The sequence below is a fragment of the Sturnira hondurensis genome, unplaced genomic scaffold (genome assembly GCF_014824575.4).
Source record: "Sturnira hondurensis isolate 20B ecotype Veracruz unplaced genomic scaffold, ASM1482457v3 Scaffold0003693, whole genome shotgun sequence".
In the NCBI taxonomy this organism is placed as follows: domain Eukaryota; kingdom Metazoa; phylum Chordata; class Mammalia; order Chiroptera; family Phyllostomidae; genus Sturnira; species Sturnira hondurensis.
The window spans coordinates 1,725,326-1,751,683 of NW_028076324.1; the positions used below are offsets into that span (position 1 = coordinate 1,725,326).

Here is a 26,358-nt window from a genome sequence, read left to right on the forward strand (position 1 = left end):
GATGTTAACCGGAGAATGGGCCAGATATTCAGGAAGGAAGATCTGAGGAAAGGACATGTTTGTGTCCAACCTTCCTGCGGCTGTGCCTACTGTTCTTACTTTTCATAGTTCACCCTTTTCCCACCCCTAACAATTTGGTTTCTTATATCAGTGTTCATATGATCATTGTAAAGAATTTTTGCTCTCTTTTTAGTTCTGCAACTTTTCAAAGTTCAGACTTTACATAGAGAATCTTTATCCAGTATAGCATTGTACCAACAGTACTGTATTTGCTGTTTGACAAGCCTCTGGGGTGACATTTTTTAATATATCAGCCGGGCCTAGGTATAAACTGAGACTGTCCTGGGCAAACTGCAATTTCAAGGTCACCATATCCTGCCCAGAATCACGCTCAGTGGTTCACTTTTTCAGCACACACTTCACCTGCATCACCTGCCTCATTCTGGATCTCTTCCCTCGTTAAGGTGGAAATGGTAGAAGATGCTTTTGAACAAGAAGCTACATCCCACGTTAAGAACGACCTGAAGAAGAAAAATCTCCCATTTTAGAAAAGTCAGGAACTCTCTGCCGCCCCCTATGTTGTAATCAGACATTCTTCTGCCGCCGTCAGCCACAGTCTTGGTGTCCTTCCAGCTCCTGTTCTTTTACATAGAGACTGGACCGTGCTATTTTTATTTCCCTGCTTTCTCCATAAATTGCCATAAATTTAAGGCATCGTTTAGTCATCATGAAATCACAGGCAAAAACCCAGCTCCTGCGTCTATACCAGAATTGTCAGAAAGCAGAGGTAAAGAAAAAATGGCCTCAGGCCCATTGTTCCTTCTCTCCCCAGATTCGAAACGTGGCAGCCAATCTCTGTGTGGACAGCAAACACGGAGCCACAGGCACGGAGCTCAGGCTGGACATCTGTGTCAAGGACGGTTCTGAGAGGACGTGGTCGCATGAGCAGGTGCGTCAGCGCCCAGAAGTCATGGGCTGGGGGTGGGGCTGCAGCAGGGCATGGGGGGGTCAGTGGGGACCTATCCCGAGATGGGATCTTGCTTCACTTCTTTGTTTCTGTTCCTTCTCAGAGCAGTGGTGATAATCAAATGAAATAATGTATGAAAATGTGCTTTAAATCATAGGAAGGACGTTAGAAAGGTTGTGTTTCCTTTCCCGGAATGACAGTTGTCAAACTGTAAAAAGCATGTAGAATGCTATGGAATTCTTCCAACTAAATTTCATCGTTTTAATGAAAGACTCTTTGTTATTCCATAAGTTTGTGTGACTTTAATCTCGTGCCTCCCCTCCAGCTGTATATTGGAAAGAACAGTTTGCGTGTGCCTCTTGTTGTCAAAGGGGCTTGTAAACGTACACATGAAAGATTAACTTTGAGGCAATAACACCCAAGATAAACTTCGTGGGATCCTTTAAGACTGTTTATTGCTTTTGACTTAAAAACCATTTCAGTGCGACTCAGTTTCTGGAGTGAGGTGTGACACCTGACCCACTTTGAAATTCAACAGCCCTCGGAAGGGGCTCTCCTCACCCCGTGTCACCTGTAAAAGAAAAAGGACAGGGCTAGAGTCACATCTGTCCCTTTCTAGTGCTTTAATTTTTAATTGTGAAATATTTCAAATAGGAAACCATAAAAATGTTATAGTAGACACTTACATACTTCCCATGCAGGTTTAACAAGTATCTGTAGTCATTTCTATATTCTTTAAAACAATACAATGTACAGGTACAGTTAAAGCCCCTTCCCCCGAGGTTGCCCCCCTCTCTCCCTCTGCAAAAGAATATAGTCCAAGTTCAGGATAGTATGTCTTCCCCGTGCATTCTCTTTCCTGGAATCGTCTATACTACCTCTCTTATGAAAACCAAAATAGTAGGCAAGCAATTTCCAGTGATTTGTTGTGTGGTGTTGTGCCCTGTTTGCCATCTCCCTCCAGTGTCTATCACGGTTATACTAGTAAAGACCCACCCTGTCCAGCCCAGGATCTCGCAGAGTGCTCAGGGGTGCTGCGATTCAGCATGGTGGCACCCCAACCATGCAGTTGTTGACCCCATGACCCCTCCTGCCCCTCCTCTAGCCCGCACAACAGTGCAGAGCAGCATCACTCAGGAAAGCATCGGTGGACCAAGTGCACAGCACAGTCAAGAACTAATGCAGTCAATCACTGAACCAACAATGCCCCGCCCCCCCCCCGCGCCGTAGCCTGTAATCTGGTCCTTGTACGCGTCCCACAAGGTCATGATGTTCCAGAACAGCCTTGCCACCAGGCCAACCTGGATGTCAACCAGTTTGACCTGTGTATCCTTGTGAAGTTATTAAATCTTTCAAGGCCATCACTCCTCCATCTTTGAGTAGAGACAGGAACCCGTCTCACAAACAGGGTGATTATGAGAATAAATCATGTCTAAGATATAACAGCTTCTCACACCTATGGTAGGTACAGAGTAAATATACTTTCCCCTTTGCCTTCTCACAGTTCCTCTCCCTGGAGAGCATCATGACAATACCAAATTAGCACTCTCTCTCAGGCCCAAGGCAGCTGCCACGTACCAAACACAGTTGATTCATCATTCCCTCAACCACGTCCTGCAGCACGTGGACACCTGTCAGACGGGCTTGAAAGAAGACCGCAGCTCCAGGACTCACTGATAGGGATGAAATGTCAGTAAAAGCTGATTTGCCTTCTCCTTTTTCTGTCTCTTTCTACGAGCACCACAGGGGTGCTTCCAGGGATGTGAGATATAGTGTTGGCCTGGTACCTCCAAGATGCATTTCTGACTTCAGCCTGAGAGCAAGAGGGAAGGCTTCAGAGGCATGTCAGGAAGACTGACATCTTTAGAGGAAAAGGTTATGTTTTAAAAAGAGAAAAGAAAAAGGAGCGTGCCAATAGGAAATCTTTGTCTGAAAGGCTAATCCCTCTCTCTCTACCATCTCTATTCAGCCCAACCAGGAAACACACCTAGGCACCTGGTTGATGCGAGGTATGCACACTTGAATGCCCGAATCAGGATTAATATTTCCATCCCCTGGAATGTTCTAGAATAACATATGACCTGGGCTTCAGATTTTATTTAATTCCTGACAATAAATATATATAAAACCAACTCTGTGGCATACACATTTAAAAGTGTTTCATTCTCCTCACCCCTCAGACAAAACTGTAAACGTCTCTGGCATGTAATTCAAGAAATAGTCAGCAGAGGGAAGCACTAGACAAGCAGACATAAGAGAAGCTGAGGCGACCAGTTAATAAATCTCTGTAAAAAGATTTGTAGTCTCTAGAGGCTGCAAACGGAGCTCCAGGAAGATTGAACAAGGTTTACAGGAGGTGAAAAATAAATCATATTTGAAATATGTATCACACTATATTGACTTGGATGTGAAAACCTTACAAGCTGCTTTGTTTTCCAGTAATTAACTGTAAGCTTTATTCAATATTACTCAATAACTCATAAGAATTAGGTTTCATTCGCTTATATTTAGACTTCAATTCCTGAATGAGAAAAGAAGTGTATCAGGACAGGAAATTTATAGTAGTCAAAATTTAACTCAAATGCATTCATAGAACGCAAAAGGGACACTTATGAGAATTAAAATAATCCTTTTTTAATGGCACACATAAAACAAACAAATAAATGCATACAATAGTCACAGGGGAACTAAAGAAGAGTCTATTGAAGCACTTTTCTTTTTCTTCTTTAGTTGAGGAAAAAAATATTTATTACCCCTGTGTCCAAACAGTGAAGATGAGTTCGAACTTTACCCTTCAACACAGACACACACAAGTCCGAACAACTAGATGAAGGGTAACTGACTGCCGAAAGGTTCATGAGAGAGGAACGCTCCCATCTGAGCGCACAGTCCCTAGTCTTACCTAGACCTTAGAAAACTGCTGAGTGAATTCATTGCAGGGGAAATACATCAAGTTCAAAGGGAGAGAAACTACCAGTTTCAGCAGTGCCGAAGTGTTCTTTTCGGTTTTAATTCTTTCCATTAACCATTTTTTATTTTTCAATTATAGTTGACGTACCAGACCAGGCGGGCACATCCAGTGTTGTGTGGTTAGACATCGTGTACCTAACTCAGTGATCTTCCTGATAAATCTCACACCCCGCCGACACCATACACAGTTATCAGAATACTATTGACTATATTCCCTGTGCTACACTTTACATCCCCATGGCTGTTCTGTGACAACCAATTTGTACTTCTTAATCCCGTCACCTTTCTCACCCATCCCCCAACCCCACTCCTCTCTGGCCACCATCAAACTGTTCTCTGTATCTACGAGTCTGTTTCTGTTCTGCTTGTTCACTAATTTTGTTTTTTTGATTCAAGTGTCGATAGGTGAGAAAGTTGCTTCTGTTGCAGAGCACCAGTGATGACTAATATGGCTTCTCTGAAGGAAGCAAACGTCTGTGGTTCATTTTTCAGGGCCCTCTGTTCAGCCGTTTGATACCACTGCGGCCTCGTGTGCTGGCTTTCCATTTCTTCTACAGACCAAAAAAGAAAACTCAAATGAGACCGAAATAAGACCATAGGTCGGGAAAGGACACTCCCCACTGCCATTCTAGCATGAATCCCCCAGGAGAAAGTGGAGGGGAGGGGCTGGGGGGGAGGAGCAGAGGGGCCCTGTGGCTCCAGGCAGCAGGCTGTAACAGCTTCCGGGGAGGAAGCGCTGACTGCAGGGGAGCGGAGCGGGCCTTGGGCCTGCTGAGGTAGCAGAGAAATGCCCCTTTGCAAAGACCTGGAAAGGAGATGCAGTAACAGGGGAGGAAGCAGGTACCCGCATGTGGTAAAAGGATGGATTCTGGGACATAGTCTCCCTCTCGGGACAGAGCACGCTGCAGATCCCAGGTGGCTGCCAACCACGCAACACTGGATCTAAGTCACACCACCCACAGAGAGAGAAATAGGTTTAATCCTCCCAAATCAGGTAACAAGATTACAATAATGAGCCTACTATTTGCAGTACTGAGTCTAGTGGGCTTATTCATGTAAAACAACACAGACATTACACATACCAAATCAACATTAAAGCAAAGACATGAGTTATGTATCATTCTGAATCTATATTTAAAAATATCAATTAAAAAAAAGAAAGTAGAGAAATTCATGTTGATTTGCTCTAAAATTGAAGGATTGGAGGTTGACAAAGAATCAGGAGTTATTTTCCAGGAAATAATTCTTCTGTGTGTAAGGAACAGCCCAAGGGTAGAAGACAAACTGTGAATGTCACAAAAACACCACCCAATGTGAGCAGTGACAATGCTTTCATAATGTCTGCTTGTTTCTGCCGTGACAAGAGTGCACACAGAAAAGTGTGCCTTAATGAATGAAACGCTCAATGCCTGATCAGTTTGACATGGCCATTAGGACAAGATAAATGGCAATTGCATGCATTTCAAAAGCATAAGAGAAAAAATTAGCTAATGGTAGAAGCAGCAGAGTAAAACAATTGGTATAATCTGAAGATATATCACATGGGATGCAAGAAGGTAATCACCAGGTAATAAGAAAAGCAATAATACATAAAACACTGAAGAAGACCACAAGCTAACAATCAGTCCACAAATCTATAATAACAGACCTAGAAGCTAGAAATAAAAGTCACCTGAGGAATCCCTGGTATATAATTGTGACAGTACATGAATAAATTTGCCCGAGACAAATCTGCATAAGTCCGCCCTCACACAGGTATTCTTTTGAACCTAATAGATCAATTTATTAAGTGTAAGACAAGTAACAAACAAGAAAAACTGTCTATAAAACCATTTGACCTTTGCAGGACCAATTTTCCCCTATGTATGAGAATGTGCTGGGAGAGGACTACAGTCCCTTTTGTCTCTGGCCTTCTAAGGGGACAGCAGGTCCTCAAATCACGTTGTTTTGTTCAACATGGTTTGACTATAATGTTGATGAGTTGCCATGGGAACTCTTTCTTAATCAGTTAGCCTATGGGAAAGTTGTTTTTGATGATGTTAAGTGAAGACTTAGTGTATAAAAAACGAAACAGGGGATAAGCAAAAAGACAGGAGACAGCAACAGAGAGGGAACTAGGTAAACCAGTAAAGACCACTGGTTCCTGCACTGTTTGGTCTGCTTGTTACAGTAACAAGGAACCTTGATATTTAAGTGAAATAAAGATCTAATCAATGCCAATGGCGTGCTTATAGGCCAGGAAATAATAGGTAACTGAGCCTAGAATCATTATAGTTGAAATGTGGGGTTGATATTGTTGTGATTAGACACAAACAGAAGAAATTTTTCTGAGGGACGAAAAAGGATCAAGTCATGCATTTTGATAGCTATCCCAATACACTCTCTATTGATATAACAAGTGCAAGTTTTTATTTATTTGGTAGAAATTGTATTGAACATTTATTATGTGTCATGAGTTGTTCAGATTGCTGGGAATGCAAAGATAAAAGAAGGTATGTTTCCTGCCATTAAAGAGCTCACTGTTTAGTGAGATGAACAGATACACAAGTGGGCAGACGTGATGAAGTAAAAGCAAGCGGTGGCGAGAAGTGAGGGGTTCAAAGAGGAAGGCTGCTTGGATAAGTGGACAGCTGAACTGAATGTCATAAAACCAATGAGCCTTCACTAGGGTGGCTAGTGAAAGTTGGCCTTCCAACCAGAGGGAATGCCCTGAACAAAGCCACAGAAGGGAAAATATAGCCCGATTAGTGCAAGGGACTGTACATATTTTCTTGTGGCTGGAACACAGACCAAAGGGAAGAGATGCAGCCGGGGAAAAATGGCAAAACCAGATTGTGGAGAGTTCTTTACATGTTAAAAATGTAAAGAACAGAACTTTACAGTTCAATTCTTTAAAATGAACATGTTTAAAATGTAAAGAATTAAACTTTATTCTCTAAGGCTTATATAAAATTATCATGGGATTTTGGGTTGAGAGGTGGCAAGGCCAAATAGACATTTCAAACAGAATTCTCTGGAGGCTACCGAGGCTAAGGACAAGAAGGAATTTAAAAAGGAAGGTATGAATGAAACTGTTTAGGAGGTCATTTCAGTAGTCCAGACAAGAAAGGTAGAGAGCAATGGCAGTGGAGATAGAAAGGAGGAGATATTTTCAGCAATATTTAGAAGACAAAAATGACCAGACTTGGAAATAGATTAGATGAAGAGGGGAAGGGAGACAAAAGGGTTAAAGATGAAAGACTCTCAGGTTGACAAGTTGAATGATATGACCACCAGCTAAAACACAATAGAAGAGTATAAACAGGCTAAAAAGGGAAGAAAATCAATTAAATTTAGGATGTGTTGAACCTGAGATGTCCATGGGACATGCAGTTGGAAAATCCTACGTGGAGTCAGATGTAATACAGATGATGAGTTATTAGCACATTGTCAGGAGTTGAGCCACTGAGAATATTTAAGACCAACCAGAAAAGGTGCAAGGGTGGAGGGTCCAAGGAGAGCCCTGGACAACACCTCTGTTGAAGAGACAGGTAAAAGAGGAATGTGGGTAAGATAGAGTTACAGGATGACAGGAGCTCGGAGTCCTGCGTTGAGGGCAGTGATCAAAATCGGAAGCACTGAGTAGACATCTGTCCTTGAGAAGTCATTCTCCTGCGCAAATTTGAATGAATCTAAAATTGCCTCAGTCCATAATCATATTTAAACAAATAAACAAAGATGCTCAAGGAAAAAAGACCACACAGCTCCTCTTTGGGAATCAATTTTGAGTGCCTAACCTAAAAATCCTTTGTCCTTCTATTCAAAACATTCTCTTCTGTCCTGTCTTTGGGGAAACAGTTATAGCCACTTGCCATTTACTCAATCTGCTTCCAGCTTCCATATGTTGGATTTAGAGAATTTTTTTCTGATTTTCTTCAGGCCGCTTACCCAGTTCTTTCAGGTTTTCTGCAGTTTCCCCACCATTGAACTGTTTCTGTTAGTCATCCCTGGAATTTTGCCAGATTCTCTACATTTTCTTCCCTGGGTAGGACTTAAAAACTGAAATATACTGAGGGCCCTGTTGCTTGTGCCTGTTTGTATATCAGCAGGGGCCCCTGGACACCTCTTCGCTTTGCAATTCCCAGTTTGGCTTTATAGAACTGGGCCTGCCTTAAGTCCTACAGTAAGATTCATATAACCTTAATGAACTCAAAATTGGAATTAACCATGTCTCATCTAGTCTATTTTCCCACTTTAAGACTTTTTTCTACTGCACCCCTCTAGCAATTGTCCAGGTCAAACTCAAGAAAAAACCCTGTCCCTACAAGAATGTGGGGGCGGGGGTGAAATTTAATACATTGTATAATTAATGTAGTACATCATAAACAGCATTTTTTAAAAAAAATAATAGAATGGGTTGAATAGGGTAGAATAGACTAGAATAAGATGAGGTCAGATGGACTATCAGAGTCTATTAAATGCAATAAGGATAAATATAAGTTCATGAAACTTGTTTCAGTTTGGGGAAGGGAAGTGTGTGCAAGTGTGTGCGTGAACTATACTTCGTACTGTGAGGTACAGTTCAGAATGTCAACCCAAAGAAATTATTTGCCTATTCTTTACTTCATCAAGCTTAGCTTTCATTTAAATCAAACTTTTTAAGTTGCTAGCTTCAACACAGCTCAACTGTACTTCTGGTCTTTTTTCAATTGATCTACTCATTTAGGCTAACTGTGTAGCATTTTACCCAGTAGCATTTTATCAAAATGAAGAATGTAAAGAACTTCATCAAAGAGTTCTTCTACCTCCTTCTTCCCTGTCTTCATACAGTGCCCTGGTATTTCTAGTACCTACCTGGAAACTCCTCGTTTGCATTTTTGGCACCCAAAGGTGCAGCTCTCACTGCTACAGCACTTTGTGATACGTGCTTTTCTCCTCAGCTCTGTTATCACGAGACAGTTTTTCTCTGTAAGTCATAAAATCTAAATTGCTCCCCTTGTTCTCGAATCTCTCCAAATTAAACTCACTGCAGCTTTTCTGCTATCGTCGCTTTGGTAGCTCTTTACTTTTGGATGGAGAGAAGATATCCGACCTGGGGAGCCGCTGCACACCCGGAAGTTCTGCTTTGATGCCATCTCACACCACAGCCCAGTCACTCTCTATGACTGTCATGGCATGAAGGGGAACCAGCTCTGGGGACACCGGAAGGTAAGAGTCAGCTCACGGCAGGCGTTCTCCAAGGGCCAGGCTAACGGCTTGCTAACTCAAAGTCTTCATTTAAAACACACTGTGTGATGGAAATTGTTACCTGGACATGGGCATACATATTTGGCTCACACACTTGGGGGTCAGGGGAAAGATAGAGTGTGTAGGAAGTGATGTGCTCTTGGCTTTGCTTGTTATGCATACACCTATCACAGCCAGTTGGACAGAAAAATGGCTTTGAACCAGAACACTAGGGCTACAGGGAAGGGACAAGTCACAACCCAGACAACTCTCAAATGGAGGGACCACAAACCCAATGACCACATGAATACATGTGTACTTTTTAGGAACCCCAATTCTCTCGCTCTCTTTCTCTCACATGCACAGAGAGAGATTAACAAATCTATTCATTTATTTTTTTTCAGATTTTATTTATTTATCTTTAGAGGGAAGGGAAGGAGAGAAGGAGAGAGGTCTCAATGTATGGTTGCCTCTCGTGAGTCCCCTGCTGGGAACTGGCCTGCAACCCAGGCATGTGCCCTGACTGGGAATCAAACCTCGATCGTGTGGTTTGCAGGCCTGTGCTCAATTCACTGAGCCACACCAGCCAGGGCTATTCATGTATTATATAGGTGAGACTCATATGCTTTGGAACTGTCTCAGTTAAGAGAAGTACATTTACATAAATAATTATACACTTATGTAGATATAATTGTTGAAACCCTTATAGAAAAAGTGAACTATTTGTAATTTGGCCAAAATCCTGCCTAAGTATCACAAAGGAGAACTTATTTGGAGAATGTAAAAATTTAAAGAATGATATAATTAACATTTAATGATAGGAAAAATAGTTTAAAAACAAATATCACATTTTATTGACGTGATAAAAATAAGGATCGATTAAATTTTTATTTTAAAATATCCTTATTATGAATACTGTACAATTTTCTTTAATTCTTTAGTTTTTAAAGCAGGACTCACGTCCCAGGTAGCAAACACTTCAGAAGTGGCTTCCTGCCCCTCAAGTTCGTGCAACTGTGGGCAGCCTGCAGAGCCAGGCGGAAGCAGCCTGTCCTCTGTCTGCCTGTCACACTCCGACATAATCCAGCCTTACCCCAGACTATAGGAAAAATGCCATACCCACCGCTTTGACCAGGAGCTTGGGCTGTCCTGTGGCTGAGGTATCATCAGCCTCCCCTAAAATGACAGAAAGTAAATGAGAAAACTCTGCAGAGAATCCACACAGAGCCGCCACTGGTGTTGATACCTATTCCCTCACATAATAAACTCTCTGGTGCCCAAAGCTACACTCACATTATACCACCATATTATCTGGCAGATTATGGGCACGTGTGCAGTAAAAATATCAAATGCCAGGTGTTATATCTTTCTACAAAACAATTTAAAATCAAAAGAGCTAATAAGAATATGGCATCGGACATAGCATGGGGGAATTACTACAATAGGGAACTTCACTGTTTTCCTTATGAAGTACATCATAAATAATTAATCTTATCAAACCCTTTACTGTTCACTATGACCCAGACTATGTGTGGTCTGAAAAGAATGTTTTTGTTTTGTTTTGATTTTTTTGTTGTTTGTTGTCCTTTGTTTGTTTGTTTGTTTAAGTCTGACCTTTGAGAAGTCACTTTCTGGGTACATCAGTGAAATACCTGATTCACCCTTTGCCTACTATGCTGGTGGTCCCTAATTAATAACCTGCTGCTCATGACTGCACATTTATAGCACGAGAGACAGTATGCTCAATACTATGCAGTTAAACCCAGAAAATGCAGTTGTTTCCATTAGAGAGCTTACAAAAGCTTAAGGATGGCTAAGACCAACTAATACCTATGCACACAGAGCTCCTGAGGAGATGAATGTGGCTGTGGTGATTTCAAGAGGTAACTTACAGCTGTAACACTTAAACCTTCCCAGGGTCCTCAGGGACCTGTGAAAGGGGACCACTAGGTGCAATTACGCTGTGGCTTTTTTCTCAGATCTTCTTGTGGCTATTTGCTTTGCATTGCTTAGCAAAAAGTTATACTCACCATGTACTTATATAACAAGCAAGGTATTTATACATAATCAGAAACATGCCACAGTCTCAAAATAGAAATTTTCTGAAATATCTCATCTTAGTGGATGACTGAGGCCTATTCCAATGTACCTGTTTTAGAAAAACCTTCTTGTCTATTTCAAAGACTATTCCCGCAGCATTAAGGGAGAAACCACAAAGAGAGAGGTCTCTGGGATTCTGCCTTGTGTGTTTAGATTCACTACTGGGCCCTGGGAGCTTCAGACATGTTAGCAGTATTTTGAGTCAGCTTTGGAGTTGCCCCTTTTTGTTAGCAGAGTCATGAATAATCAGGATCCCAAAGACCCTACTACTCGCCCCAAGGACCTCAGTGGGTCACTCCTGAGCTCCTAAGGGAATCATTACCTCCAGCCGTTAAGGAGGCACAGGGCTGGTGCTTTGCACAAGTTCCTTCAAACCTCACAACCACCCAGGTACCGTCAGGTATAATTCAGAGAGGAAGAAACATACCAGCAGATTTGTGGCAGGGCCAACATTCAGAGGCAGGTGTATCGGGCTTTAACGTCTCTACACTTTCCCCTGACATACTCTTAAGAAATCAGGTCAATAATGAGTGAGTTCCCAGTGTCTGTTGGATTCGGCACCACGTAGCAGCCGGCCCCATCCTGGGCTACATGGAGATTTCTCGGCCCGAAGCTACCCTGTTTACGTGGGTGCAGGTTGTTGACAGGCCTCACTTTCTGACCCATTTGCAGCCATCAGCTCTCAGTTGTTAGTTCAGGAAGATTTTCCCCCCAAACATTGTATGCCTCTAAGGTATACAACATAACAATTTGATATATGTATATATCGCAAAATGATTACCACAGTAAGTTGAGTTAACACATCCATAACTTCACATAGTTATGAATTTGTTTTTCTTGTGATGAGAAGTTTTAGGACCTACTGTCTCGGCAACTTTCAAGTATACAATACAGCATTGTTAACTATAATCACCCTGCGGTACGTTACATCCCCAGAACTTATTCATCTCATAGCTGGGAGTGTATACGTTTTAACCACCTTCGCTCCTCCCCTCCCCCGCCTCCCCCCCCAGCTTTCAGTTCTCTTTAGATGTGAGCCTTTGCTGCCACACACAAAACAGGCAGGGGATTCCTGTACTAGGGTCTTGGAACCAGGTTCGGTTGCACAATTGTATGCCATGCAAGCAGGTACCCGGGATAAGAAATCCCATTCTCGGTTTTCTCTTACCACCAGGGGGACCCCTGTTACAAGAACAAGGAATTGTTGAAGTGACCTCAGTAAAAATATTTAAATCATCAACCAACATCTGAAACAAGAAACTGTCTTCCCTCTTCTCCGCGCCCCCCGCCCCGCCCTACATCTAATTGGTCAGTAAACTTGTCAATCCCCTCCCCTGGCTGATGGCCGAAAAATCCATCCTCTCTTTGTGATTTCTACGGGCCCTGCCCTAGCTGCTGCCCTTGGAGTCTTAGCCCTGGGTTATTGCAATAGCTCCCTAAAGGGTCACCCAGCCTCCTGTCCTTTCCCCTCTGACCTCCCTCCATCCTGAAGTCAGAGGGAATTTCTAAAACATCTGGTCCTTGCGTTCTTGTGTTTCACAACTCCACCTGGTTTGCCATTGAATACAAAATACAGAACCTTCACTCTCGCTTCTCATCCTGACCCTTCACAATCTGGTAAACTTAAGACTTGCCGATCAGGCCTCCTAACACATCCTGATTCACCCTGAAACAGTAATGTGATTTCAAAAAGGTTACTTTGCATTTATGATTTTCAACTTCCTCATCAACGATAATAGGGAGGATAATTAAGAGAGATAAACCACAGGAAATTTCCAACACAGTTTCTGATGACATGATCAAATTTATGTCTGTGTATTTGGCAAAGGCACTTTTTGCATTGAACGTAGCAGTGAGGTATATCCTAATACACCGTATCACTACAACAACCCATCCTAAGTAATATCAACTCTTGTAATACCCCCTGGAAATTCAGAGTTATCACCCATCACCCAGGTCTCTTTCTTTTTAAGTGAACATTTTTTAATTGAGTTTCCCCAGATTTATACCCTAAAATGAGAATTTGAGTACAAGTGGCTTATTTTGGAGATGGCCCCCCCAAAATCTTGGTAGGAAGTGGGGAAGTAACATGGAAACGTTATGGTAGTCAATAAAAAGTAGGCTATCCAAAAATAATGTACTGTCTGGGAAGCCTCACGGTCGGCAGCCGGGCTCAAGCGTGCTGAAGGTCTCGGGAAAGGGTGTGGCAGACACATTGAGAACAAGGGGATTGGGGCATTTATACACCACTCCACACCATTCGTGGTTAGGATTAATCCTGGGGGTAGGGGAGTTTATTCTCTGATGCCTCGGGGCTCCTGCTGTCACAGAGAGAGCTATTCTCAAAATCAGAGAGAGCCCCGAGGGAAGCAGAGATGGTGGCCAACTCCCGGAAGGTGGGCCAGTGTGCACTGGAAAAACAGTGGGGCTTGAAGAGGTGCGCAGATGCTCCCTGAGAACCCAACTGGTCCACAGTCCTCGCCAGCACTTGGCCGCGTCAATGTCTACTTCAGTCCCTGTTTCATTCCGTGATTGTGGTGTGGCCTCACGTGTTTGTCAGCTGCTTTGGATGTCATCTTTGTGAACAATGTGAGCCTACTGATTGTTTTTTTAAATATATATTTTATTGATTATGCCATTACAGTTGTTCTATTCCCCCCTTCATTCCCCTCCACCCTGCACACCCCCTTCCCCACCATCCCCCCTTTAGTTTACGACCATGTGTCACAAGTTCTTTAGTTTCTACATTTCCCCCACTATTCTTGCCCTTCCCCCCTGTCTATTTTCTATCTACCATCTATGCTATTTTCTGTACCTTCTCCTCCATGTGTTCTTCATTTCTATGGTTCTGCTCCTGATCTAGCTGTCCTCTTGGTTTGCTTTTGTTTTAGGTGTGGTTGTTAATAACTGTGTGTTTGCTGCCCTTTCACTGTTCATATTTTTCATCTTCTTTTTCTTAGATAAGTCCCTTTAACATTTCATATAATGAGGGCTTGGTGATGATGAACTCCTTGAATTTGATCTTATCTGAGAAGCACTTTATCTGGCCTTCCATTCTAAATGAAAGCTTTGCTGGATAAAGCAATCTTGGATGTAGGTCTTTGGATTTCATGGCTTGGAATACTTCTTTCCAGCCCCTTCTTGCCTGTAAGGTCTCTTTTGAGAAATCTGCTGACAGTCTGATGGGAAGTCCTTTGTAACATTGGTTCTTTTACATATTTTTGGGATGATAGATAGACACATATACACATACATACAAGTTCTGTGTTAGATGTATGTATTGTAAACATCTCATTCTGATCAATGTCTTCCCTTTTCTTTCCTGTGGAGTATCTTGATGAAGAGCCGTTCTTCACAGTTAATGTTTTTTTGTGTCCTGTTTAGGAAATCTCTGCCCACACCAAAGCCTTGGAGATAGACTTCTAAGCTGTCTTCGGCAGCTTCATTGTTTAATCTTCTAGTACTTTCTGGTATATAATTTCATGAAATATTTCTCCATGTACAAAGTAAGGAGGAGATTTATTCTTTTTTTCATATTCATATTTATTTGATCAATCGCCACTTATTAAAAGACCCTCTTTTTCCCACTCTACAGAAGCAGCATCTTTCTCATAAGCCAAGTGGCCTTATATCCATGGGTCTGTTTTTGAGTCCTCAAGTTTTTACCATCTGACTCAATAGTCTTAGCCAAACAGAAAGTAAACTGATAGCGATAAACTAACCACAATCTAATCAGAGATACATCCAAAACCCCACAACAGGTATCACTCTTAGTGGTGGAAGGTTAAAGTTGTCCTCCAGAGTTTGGGGATAAAATGAGATGCCTGCTATCATCAGCTTTATTTATCATTGCACAGGATAGCCTACCTAGAGCAATCAGGCAAAATCAAGCAATTAAAATGTATGAGTTGGAAGTGAAGAAATTAAACACTCTAATCACAGTTGACATATTAGGTATATAAAAAATCCAAAAAGTTATACATTTAAATTATTAATAAGTTCATTTTAGCATAGTCCTGTCAATAAGGTAAAGAAAATCAGTTGTCTATATACTGGCAACAAAAAAAATAGAAAATGAAATTCAAAAATGATTCCATTTGATCACCATGAGAAGTGACAAATAGGAATAAATCTCACAATACACATGCAAGACCTTTGCACAGAAAACCAGAAACAATCACTAAGAGAATTTTTTTTAATTTTTAACAATTTAAAATATATATTTCATTATCTTTGACAGAGCAGTCTATTGAGGACAACAAGACGTCATTGTGAAGATGTCAGTTCACACATGGGTGCATAAATTTCATGCAAAACTAATAAAATCTCGTAGGTTTATTTGTGGAAATTGACCAACTGACTCTGAACTTTATATGGAAATGAAAGGGCCAAGAAAAGGTTAAGGAAGAAAAAGAATAAGTATCAAACAATATGAAGCACCAGGGATCAAGATGTGCAAAAGTGCATCTGTTAAGGCACTGAGACCTGGGTTCTGGTATGTTGGGAAAGCTCCTAATGTGTTTGAATGAGCGTCAGATGGCGAATCATTTTTTAGCTCTAATTTCCCCCTACTTTCTTTACCTTGCTCTTGGGTGGAGTTGGCCCTTCTGCTGGGAAACTATACCATTTTGTTCCTTTCTGTGTACCTGTGACATCGTATCCTGCCCAGTCAGTTAACTACTTAAGGATGGAAACTTTCTCTTGCATTTCTATATGGCCTGCATAATATCTAATGTGCAGAAGTTCCTAAATAAGTATTCTTTAAATAGCTTTAAGAACCACTGGATTCAATTAATGAAATAATTCTCTCCTTTATGAACCCCAAGCTGTGCTGGATAAAACTTAACACATCTCTTTGTCTTAGAACCACGAACACAGTGTCTCCAAAGACCCAAACTGAAAGATTTAAATTATTTTTCTTCATTGTTAACTGGGGTGTTCTTATCATTTAACTTCCATAAAAAGAGTGTAAAAATAACATCAAACAGGACACACCGATAAAAATGTACCTTTCAGGCTAAGTTGATAACACTGCCAGTCACTTGGCTTAAAAAGTGAGGGGGTGCAATTTTTGGCATGTATCTGCATTTGACTATTTATTGTAGCTTGTGATATATGCCAAGACTTTGGCCTCTTTGCCCATAGAATCCTGCTGGTCAACAGAGATACCAGATGGAAGGCCGCAAGGTTGTTATTTTTAAATCACTCTGGTTAGCTATTGATTCTGGATGAAAAAACAAGGAAAACGTATACAAAGAGTTTAATTAAAAGGCATATAACTCAACTTTGGTATTGATACACGAAGCCTTACTGCAAAGCCCTGGACTGAGGCCGCCACGCTCTCTGAGGCCAGCCCACCGTTCCCAGATAGTCACGAGAATTAGAAAGCTTATTCCTGCCCTTGGTGACCACACAGATTAAATTTAATCCATCTTGCTGAAGGCAGCTCCCAAATATTTGAGCAACACTTACCTGATCCTTACTCTTTACTTCTGATTAAATGACCCAGTTCCTTGCCACTGCTCTTTATGACTTCATTGGGTTCTACTTCAGTTAACCTCCTGGGCACTCAGTCCTAACGTACTCCAGATAGCCCTCGAGAGTGATGATACTCAAAACAGAACACAGTATTCTAGGTGTGTTTTAATCCTCCCCCAAAATAGAAAAAGTTTCTAGTGCCCTCTGTCAACAGCTTATCGTACCCTTGGGTTATGAGCAGTATATTTCTCCTCACTTAGCTTGAGTTGGTTGATTTTCTGCCTGAACTTTATATACTCAGCTTCTTAATGAGCTTTCAGTATTACAGTAACCCACAGTCTTTTCTCATGTTTTGCAACACAGACACATCTCTGCGGTATCATACCTGTATAGTTCATCCTTCGTACTTGTGTAGTTATTCGTTTGCTTCTATTAAATTCTACCTCACCAGATTTATCCCAACCTGGATTTTGAGTCTTTTTGCAACTTATGAGCAAGCAAACTAGTTTGGTCTCGATCACAGTGTGCATTTAGGCCGTGATCTACTATAAGCTGTTGATCTCAAAGCACAAGGCCCGGAAACTGAGCCCTCTCCTGTATAATAGAGGTGACGTTGATCCATTCATGAGCATTGTTTGGAAGAAGTTACTCGACCAGATACAAATTCACCTAATAGCAATATCTTAGAGCCCACATTTCTCTAGCTTGACCACAAGAAAACAAAGATGGACTTTTCAAACACCTCGTTGAAAACCCTATGCACGCTGTCTGCATCATACCTGTATTTGCAGTAGGAGGCTTCAGTCATAACACCCTACGAAATTATGATTTCCAATTCAAATTGATGATTCAACTGCCTTGTCAAAGAAGGAGGAGGATGACTCCCAGGAGGGGAATGTTTTCATCCTGGCACTGAAGCTCCCTTTTCAATCAATCACACAATCTCCCCATTATTTTCATCTGTATGTCTAACCTAGCTGAAGTCACATCATGACCTTTTAATTTTTGCCACCTCTGGGTAACTTAGCCAATATCCCTACCAGTTACCATTTCACCTAGCATGATCAGCTGCTCTTCTCTGGTCCCTGGGAGAAGAAAAAGCTTCATCGCAGACCAGCGCAGCCTCTAACGTGAGGGGAAAGGCTCCTTGAATTGAATGCCTGCTAAGATCTAGATTGGCAAACAAAAGAATCTTAATAACTGGAACTATAAAAAAATTAAATTAGTTTGCTAATTAGAACAATTTCTCCCCACTGGGCAAGCATGGGGTTGGAGCATTTCTCTGAGTTGGCTCAGGCAAGAAGAGGAATAAAGTAACTCCGAGGTTAGGAGCACAAACTCTGGGGCCTGGCGACCTGAGATTTGACCTCTGGCTTTACTGTGGGTACTAACTCTGGGATCTTGGGATATTACTATGTGTTTATTCCTCATTTAAAAATGGAAATAATAGTTCCTACCTTAGAAGATTATTGTAATGATTATACGAAATTGAAATAAACCTAGGACATGGTACTTAATAAGAGATCAATTAATGTTAGCTATACTACTCAATGTGCTCAACAAGTTATCTTCTGATTTGATTTTAGCTCTCCAAATTTACATATACAGAAAGATGGGTTGATTAGTCATGTTTCTTCACTAAATATCAGAATGCAAGTTCCATGAGACCAGGGATTTTTCTCTGCTTTCTTTTCATGAAAAACCTAAAACACTGCTTGGCACATAGGAGGTACTTAATCAGTATTTGTTGGATGAATAAATGAGCCTAGCTCCCATTTGGCCACATTCACTATTCCTTCGGATTGCTTGGCAGCTTAGGCAGATAACAATGAGAAAACCTGTGTGGAACATTTAGCACTGCCAGACACAGATACATATTCGGTAAATAGCAGCTACTATGGTGTTCACATGACTCCCGGAAAATTTACTGAGGAGAGATCAAGAGCTATGGACAGATGGAAATGAGCTATAGAACAATTGGGCTTTCTCTACCCTGGGGACTTTCAGTCTAGTGGGGAAGCAGACCGAAATAACCAGATATAGTAAGTGCACAGGACAATATGAGAACACAAGACACCAGGCTCTACTCAGGCAGGTCAGAGAGGCAAGCAAGGCTTCTCAGACAAATGTTTCAGGGGAGACTTAAAAGATGAGTAGGAATTAGAAAGTGAAGAAGTGTTAGAAAAAAAGATCGGTTTGTGCAAAGGCCCTGAGGTAGGCAACATTTCAGTTTTCTTGGAAGGTCAAAGAGAATCTAGTTATGAGTGTGAGGGAAAAATTGAACTACAAGGACAGACATCTGGCCAGAGGCAGGGCCATAGAAGACCTTGTAGACCACGTTAAAAATTTAGCTAAGAAACCAGGTAGTCTCTGAATGGTCTGAAAGGCAGGATTATAACATCGGGATTTTTTAAATGATTCTGGCTCCTCTGAAGAGAATTGAGGATGCACTCATGCAGACCACTTGCCTATATCCCAGAAGAGCCTGTGAGAAGAACAGAGGAGGTCCACCGCAGCTGGCACTGCCTCAGGGCACACACCACAGAGTTCTGTCGAGACATTAAGAGCTGCCCTGCCTGGTGTAGCTCAGTGGATTGAGCAAGGGCTGCAAACAAAAGGGTTGCTGGTTCAATTCCCAGTCAGGGTACATGCCTGGGTTGTGGGCCAGGTCCCCAGTGGGAGCCACGTGAGAGGCAACCACACATTGATATTTCTCTCTCTCTCCTTACCTTCCCCTCTCTAAAAATAAATAAATAAAATAAAATTTAAAAAAATAGAAGCTACAAAAATAAAACTTGTAAAAAAAAAAAAAGAAGCATTAACTATGACTGGCCAAATTAGCCATTGAGGCAAGGCCAGTTTTCTCCTCCTGTGGAGAATTCTACCTGTCAAATAAAAAATGGGGAAAAATATATAATAAGACTGCCTTCTCCTTGTTATGTCTGTCAGGGAGTTATTTGCATTCTCCCGGATGCCAACAGTACAAATAGGCAGACAAAATCTACTTAATTTGTATCTCTTCCAGAACTCACAGGATATTCATACATCTACCCTGGCCTTTACCACAGCCCTAGGGGGTGGGAGGGCACATACTTTTATCCCTTATCTCATCCCACTTTCCTCCTCTCACCCCATTTATTCTGCAGATAGAAAACCTAAATCCCTCACAGACTAAGTGACCACCAAAGGTGATAGTCAGAGACAAAGCCAGGATTCAAACTAGTCTCATAATTCCAAACCTTCATTCTCCCACATTTGTGTTAGAGACAAAAGGCATTGGTTATAAGGAGTCCTCTCTCACAAAAGCCTTACCTTTTCACGTACGGTACATGAAAGTGAATAGTCAATAGGACAGAGCAGTTCAGTTCTACCCCCTTTACACTAAGGAGCTATCCTGGGGTCTAGTCTATGTCCAGCTGCTCACTGAGCATCTAAACCTGGATGTTTCCGAAAGTGTCCTACTCCCTGTAGCTCAAACAGAAATCATTGTTGTCGCTAGCCCAATCCTGTTCCTTTTTCTGCATTTCTTACCTCAACACTGCTTTTCCTCTAATCATCCACGTCTTCCCTCCACCTTCCCTCCACCCCCGTATCCCATTAATCAGACAGCCCTATATACTGCTTCTCAAATATTTCTCACATCATTTCTTGGATCGCCTCCAATTCATCCTCCCTTGCTTTTGCTTTTGCCTAAGCTTAAATACAGATGATTGCAGGAGCCACCTGCTATTCTCTTGGGTATAGTCCAAAGCCTTCCTTCCTGCTCCATGCTTCTCTCCACCACTAGCACCACCCACCCAAAATATACATCCTCTGGCTCTACTGTTTTAAATCCTCCAGTGACCACTGCCTACCCCCTACATACACTTGCATGAAAAACCAAGCCTTAGTCTTGTACCCCAGTCTCCTCATGATTCTCTTTGTGATATCACTGTCTGGGACTCTCCAACTTGCTCCTTGTGTTCCAGCGACACCAAGTGACTTGCAGACGCCCAGCAAGTTTTTGGCACTCTGGCCTTCTTGCTGTTTCTCTAACCTATCACTGTGCATTCTCTCTCTTTTTAAAAATTTTATTTATTTACTTTTAGCAAGAGGGGAAGGGAGAAAAACGAGGGAGAGAAAGAGCAACGTGTGAGAGATACATAGATCAGTTGCCTCTCCCATGCTACCAACTGGAGACAGCCTGCAACGCAGGCATGTACCCTGACTGGGAATCGAACTGGTGACCTTTTGGTTCACAGGCTGGTGCTCAGTCTACTGAGCTACACCTGCCGGGCCTCTGTATTCTTGTTTAGAACATTTGCACTGGCTGCTCCCTGTGTCTGGAACCCTCTTCCCCCAGATATTTGCATGGCTAATTTTTTCACCTTCTTCAAGATTACCCAGATGTTACCTTCTCGATGAGGTTTACCCTTGCCACCCTATTTAAATTTGCATACTGGTTGTACATTTTACCTATTCTGCTCATCATTTATTGTCAGTGCCTCACTGCCCTACCACCCCACCCCATATCCCTTTCTCTAACATGTAAGTTCCAGAAAGCAGGGAATTATTTTGTCTTATTAAGTTCATCGATATATTCTAACTACCTAATACAGTGCCTGAGAAATAATAGGCACTTAATAAATTTTTGTTGAATAAATTGAATGCATACATATACATGTTATTTTACATTTCTCTTTTCACATGTTCTTCCCTATGTCTGAAATATCTTAATCCATTCCAGTTCCCCCTTGTATTGATTTTTTTTTTTACTTCAAACATTTCTTGTTTACCTATTGGTTTCCCCAACGTCTTGGGTCAGGGGAAACACATCTTATGTTACCTTTCTATGTCTATCTCCCAATACATATCAGAAAATAAGAGGCAACTCAACTGACCTGAATAATGTTGTATTTCAAGGAAATGGCTTAAATCCATAGATCATATACAAACTGATCAAATTACGCAGAAGAGCTTGTTCTGGAGCCATCAATGACTTTTGCTCAATACGCCCTTTCACTTAACACAGAAGGCACTGGTTTATCCACCTGGATAGCAGGTAGAGGCAGGTACTAATTTTTGCAAATTCTATTTTTTTTATTTTTTAAATAGCTATCAATGATATTTTTTAAAGATTTTATTTATTATCTTTAGAGGGGAAGGGAAGGAGAGAAGGAGAGAAATATCAATGTATGGTTGCCTCTCGTGAGTCCCCTGCTGGGAACTGCCCTGCAACCCAGGCATGTGCCCTGACTGGGAATCGAACTGCGATCGTGTGGTTCACAGGCCCGCGCCTGTTCTCAGGGCCTACCTCAGGGCCTTTGCACCAGGGCCTTTGCACCACTTTGTTCTCAGGTCAATCCACTGAGCTACACCAGCCAGGGCTGCAAATTCTATTTTGCCAGGATTTCAGAAAAATCAGTTTGGTCCTGAATGGCTAGTCTCAGACCAGGTGCTGAGTGCGCTCTGATTTTTTAGAATTGGGACATGCTCCCTGACTAGAAATAAGTTCAGAGAAGTGGGGAGTAGAACCACTATTACTGAGTTATCTACTCTATGTAGGACACGGCGCCAGTGATTTTACATGTGTTAACTCTTATCCTCTCAACAAATTTGTGAAGCAATATTATGCCTGTATTTTACAGATGAGGAAGCTGAGGCTCAGAGAATTAAGTAACCGTTTGAGGTCACACAACAGTATGGGGCACGACTGGAATTTGACCCAAATTCCCTGTGAAACAAGGTCCAGCCCTTTCCCCGGCACCAGGTTGCCTCCCCATCCACAGGGTGGAGTTGTCCTTCCAGAATCATCTTCCCATATATCAGGAACTCGCCCACCTGTTTTATCATCTTTGCATCTGTGGTGTTTGCTGTTTTATGACTCTAAACACAGGGTGGAATGTTTTCTACATTGTGCTCATTCTTTCGGAGTGTAGACCCTACAAAAGTATAGAGTCTCACAAAATTTAATGCTGGCTTGCAAACACCACAAAGTATAACACAGAAACCAATCAAATCACAGGCCTGTGTGGAAGAGGCACCCCTTTCAAAGGAGCTACCTGAAAAATCCCACCCACACCTTTCACAACGTGGACTGGTTGGCCAGCACCCAGGCACTTCGCTTGACCTGATTTGACCTTGAAGGGTAGGTCTATAAACCTGGAACTTTTTCATGTCCTGCTAAAGGATTTCTAATTTCTTAGACAAAAACAAAAGCAAACAAAAACAAGAGAGGAAGCAGTCAGGGAAGGTGGGAGGAGTACAGGAGAGGCAGTTTGTTGCAATTACATTTTGAACAGCCAGAGCACATGCTATGCCTTCTCTCAGGACTAAACAAAGAACAATCAGTGAAAAGAGCCCTTTAAGGAGGATTGCTATGGACAACTTGCCAAAGCACTGAGAAGTCTATTCCAAAGAAAAAACTGGGTTCAGTTCTGTTACAGTCAAGTCTTGTCATGACTGAGGACACCAAGGGTAAGGAGCTGTCACAGAGCAAGAGACCATATTCACCAATGATCACTCAATTCGTTGACTTAATTCCAGCCAGGAAAAGCATCAGTAAAAACATTTGATCATTGAAAAGCTTAGCTGAATAAAAACATAAAGATGCCAATTATGTAACCTCCAAGGTCAAAAGTGGAAAACGCATGCTCTGGACACGGCCGAAGATGTTTCCAGAAGTGTCACCTCTAGGATGAACTGGTTACTGCAAAGACTAGGGTGAGCAGAACTCAGCCTACAACCAGAGAGCAATCAATCTGTTGGTCCACTGCTTATGTTGATAGTCTCTTGTTTGATGTTCCGTCATTTGTCTCTGTCATGAGTGAACTTGGGAATGAAATGTATATCATTCAATTTTATGGCTGGGAGAGACCTTAGAGATTGATCTTATCCACCCCCTCACTTTACTGATAAAGCTTCTCAGGCATAGATAGATTTAGGAAATTCAACTTTTCCACTTTAATGTGAACATAAAGTCCAGCAAGAGCAAACACATTCTGGACTTTTCAGGGTAGTGCTGAATTTGCATATCCTGCCTCATTGGCCCCCAAATGTACACCTGTATTTGTCAGAGCACATGTTCCAATTTGAGATTTGCAAAAATATGATCACCTTATGGCTCCGAAAATAGGGTTGGAAAAAATAAAATGTTCAGAAAATCTGGTTCAGCTTGTGCTTTCACGCTGAGGTACACAAACTGGTGAAGGGAAGAGAACAGAAACAGGTTCTACTCCTTTTCTCACTGTCTAAACTTTCCCGGAAACATGTGCTCAAGGGGGAAACTGCAAACATATGGAGGTCCCCACTTCGGCTATTGATAAAGGTATCAATAGGGAGGAATACAGATAGCTAAGGGAGGAAAGAAGTACTTATACATGGAACTGAGTGTACTGGAATTTAGCAGGTCCATAGAACTAATTTTCAGGAATTTTAGCAGCTTAAGAATGCTCTACGCAAAACTCATCTAGATACATGAGGCCCACGCAGCTAACCTGGTAGGAGACAGAGCACGAGAGATGCTGGCAAGGACGAAAGCAACAAGGTAAAGGAGGCCGCTGCCCAAGGTTCCAGGTGGCTGCCAGACAGAGGGATCTGTGATAGCAAGAACAGACCCCAAGAGGGCGGGGTGTGGGGTGAGCTGCAGGGCCCTCTCCTTCATGCCAGAATCTGCTCCTTCTGTCCAGAGTAGGAGAGAGCTCCTCAGAACTTCTAGAGTCAAAGGGCAGCCAGTCAGCTAGCGAAGCAGGTTGGGAGAAGAAAGTGGGAAGGAGGCCTCAGGATCCCTCTTTGTGTAAGGAAAGTAAAATCCACAATAAACTCAGGGAAAGTTAGAGAACAGAAGAGTGAGCCTTTGTCTTAGGCATAGCTCTGTTTACACTGAAAATAGAAATGTGAAAACTAAATTGCTGGCAGCTGCCTATTTTCTTTTCTTCTTCCTTCCTTCCCATAGTGCATAACCATGCAAACATCCGGGGCCCTAAAAGGACATTAAATATTAGCTAGTGGAGTCTTAACATACAGTAGCAATCCAGAAGTGTTTACACAAGGCACCTGAAAAACTCCTAAATTCTAAAAGCATTGCAAGTCTAATATTCCCCAGTTAAAGAAAATAATCAGAACCCATAAACATTTCCTAAGCTAAATAATTAAGCATTATGTGATCCTAAAATTTAAGCAGTAACTTGGGGAAGTTTTTACATGTTATTGACACTTTTCTTTTTTAGCATAGACATTGTAAGAGACAGCGTTTTATAACTAGTTAAGAAAGGGTCTTTTTCTCTTGGCATTAACTTTCTCTTTCCAGTTTGCACAATAAAAAAGGGGTGTGTGTTAATAAAACCTATTCAGATAGGGAGCTTGCTCCCCACATGTACTCCTGTAGTGCCTCTCATTCACAGAGCTGTTATCTTTGTCTTGTACTTAGCGACCTTTTCTTAAAAGCAGTGGACATTGCCTCCTCCACTTTACAGAAAACAATGAGAATTGCACCGCAGGAATGGCAATAAAGAGATTGAGAAGAGACTGAAGTTCAAGTGCTAGTAAATTGAGGCTACATATTGAAATATTGCCTGCGTGTCACTCACTTACCCCTTGCCCCATATTCATCTTCCAATTAGGGCAACCGAGCACCTTGCTGATTTACTTCCTGTTTCTTTTGTATTTCTCTTTCTGGTTAGAGGCTCAGAACAAGGGTAAGAAAAATTACGACTCTTCTGAGTGTATGTGTGTGCTGCTGTTGTTTTAGACAAAAATGATCATTTTTGTATATTGCCTCTCCCCAATAACTCTATTATTACATATTGTTAACTACTTGAAAAGCAACTTTACATGCTTGCATCTTCAAAACCCAAGGACAAAAGCAAAAGGCCTACCACAGAGTAGGAAATGATGGATTTCTTTTTTTAAAAAAGATATCAGTAAATGAATGAATGCTTCTGATTGAACCTGTTTGGAGGCCCTACCTAGTACCGATGGATCCCAGGAAACCGTGTTCCATGTGGCAACTCAGCATGCTATTGTTTGCTTTGGGACACAGTCTGTTTTTCACACTGTGGGGATAGACTGAAGTATAAACAGGAACATTTCGCTTCCTCTGTGTATTTTGGGTTCTGACCGTTCAGCAGGTATTATGTCAGTCGTTTCTTTCTGATCTCTCCAGGACAGAACACTGTTCCACCCTGTGAGTGGCAGCTGCATGGATTGCAAGCCTGCAGAGAAGAAGATTTTCATGGCCAGATGTGACCCTCTGTCTGAGACTCAGCAGTGGATTTTTGAACATATCAATATGACTGTTTTAGAAAAATTTAACCACCATGCCAGCTCCTAGAAAGAAAGAAGGAAACAAGAGTGGTTACCTACAGATTCTAAAAGCTGAATTTTCGCCAGCATCTGGGTCCAAGGAGTCAGGAATAACTTTTCCAAGATCTAGGAAGCCTGGTTTCAAGTTTTGTAAATGCCACATCCAAGTGGGTTGTCCCAGAGCTCTTCCTGCATCGGAAAAACTTGGCTGAGAACCTCACCAGCTGCTTCTGAGCACTTGAGACTGGCAGTTCCCTTGCTGGCCAAGGGCGAGGATTATTTAGGGACTTTTCAGAACAACTGCTGAGTTATTAAATCCTAGCATTTCTCAGGTCAAATCCTGCAGTAGTGAGTAG

At 41.9% G+C, this 26,358-nt stretch overlaps 1 long non-coding RNA gene across 1 annotated transcript; it reads left to right on the forward strand.

Annotated features, from left to right (window-relative positions):
* Window positions 1-886: 886 nt before the first annotated feature.
* Window positions 887-26,044, forward strand: LOC118984300 (uncharacterized). Its single transcript, XR_005065898.1, has 3 exons — window positions 887-949; window positions 8,975-9,124; window positions 25,863-26,044. It is a non-coding gene; the product is annotated as an uncharacterized LOC118984300 (long non-coding RNA).
* The last annotated feature ends 314 nt before the right edge of the window (window positions 26,045-26,358 follow it).